Source organism: Octodon degus, unplaced genomic scaffold (assembly GCF_000260255.1).
Source record: "Octodon degus isolate 3935 unplaced genomic scaffold, OctDeg1.0 scaffold00138, whole genome shotgun sequence".
Classification (NCBI taxonomy): domain Eukaryota; kingdom Metazoa; phylum Chordata; class Mammalia; order Rodentia; family Octodontidae; genus Octodon; species Octodon degus.
Window position 1 is genome coordinate 2,202,500 of NW_004524714.1, and position 1,326 is coordinate 2,203,825.

The following is a 1,326-nucleotide window of genomic DNA, read 5'->3' on the forward strand; positions in this document are numbered from 1 at the left end:
TGTCAGGATTTGAAGTCCGCTCCCTCAGCAACTCCCTAGGTGATGCTAGACAAGGTGACTCCCACGTGTGCCTCAGTTTCCTCAGTGGTGAACCAGGACCTCACTAACAGGATGGTTGTGAAGGTTATGTTCCCTGCCCTGCCCCCCGCACCCCAGCTTCTGGGCGGTCTCCTTGGTTAGCAGCCACCAGTCTGGTCCATAGGGCTGGCTGCGCATTTGTTTGCTTAGTTACTTACCGGTCCTGGCTCCAGCAGGCCCTGGTTGGTGGGCTGATAAAACCTCGCAGTTGGCCAGGCACAGTGTTACACCTCTGCAGTCCCAGTACTCAGAGGCTGAGGCAGGAGGATTACTACAAGTTCAAGGCCAGCCTGGGCTACAGAGCCAGACCCTGTCTCAAAACAAACAAACCAAAAGCCCCAGGTCTCTCGGTGGCTCTGCTTTCCTGTCTGTGCAGGGAGACAACGAGGGTACCTGTTAGTGGCATTTCTGGGTTCTCAGGAATACAGCTAGCTAGCCTGGCTCCAACGCCAAGCCTTATGCTGTTAAGAGAAACAGAGGCGAGATGGAGACCTTGTTTTGCTATGTAGTCCAGGCTGGCCTTAACCTCAAGATCTTCCTGCCTCAGCCTCCAAGTGCTGGGAGTGCAGCCAGGCACCGCTGTGCCCCTCCCCCTCAGGACCTTTATAGCCACCCCCAAGCTGAGCAGTCAGCACCACTGGGTGCAGTATTGATTTCTGCCCCCATTTTCACAAATGCTGCAGGACCTGCTGCCCACCTTCCCTCCCAGGCCTGCCATGGTGCCTGGCACGCAGCGGCACTGCACTCTGGTTTAGCCAAACGCTACTATGCTCAACATTTTCTTTTCTTTTTTTGCAGTACCAGGGATTGAACTCAGGGATCTTGCACATGCCAGTTAGGTGCTTATGCCCCTGAGCTGTCTCCCCGGCCCTTTTTTTTTTTAATGTATTTGGTACAGGGCCTTACTACGAAGCTCACACTTAGAGTGATCCTCCTGTTTTTAGCCTCCCCAGTGCTGGGATTACAGGCATGCACCACCATGCCCAGTCTTGGTGGCTTGGCACCTCCAGGGGCGTGGCCAGTGGGGCCTGGGGGGCCGTGATGGAACCCCAGTCCCTGGGCTTGCCTAAGTAGGCGCTTAGTCCGCTGAGCTATCTCGCCGGCCCTATGCTAAGCATTTTCCAGATACCCTTTCATTCACTCCCAAACAATACCCGGGAAGCTGGTGGTTCCATTTTAGAGACCTGGAGACGGAAGCACAGAGAGGTGTCGAGACTTGTCAAAGTCACACAGCTGAGCGGCACAGAC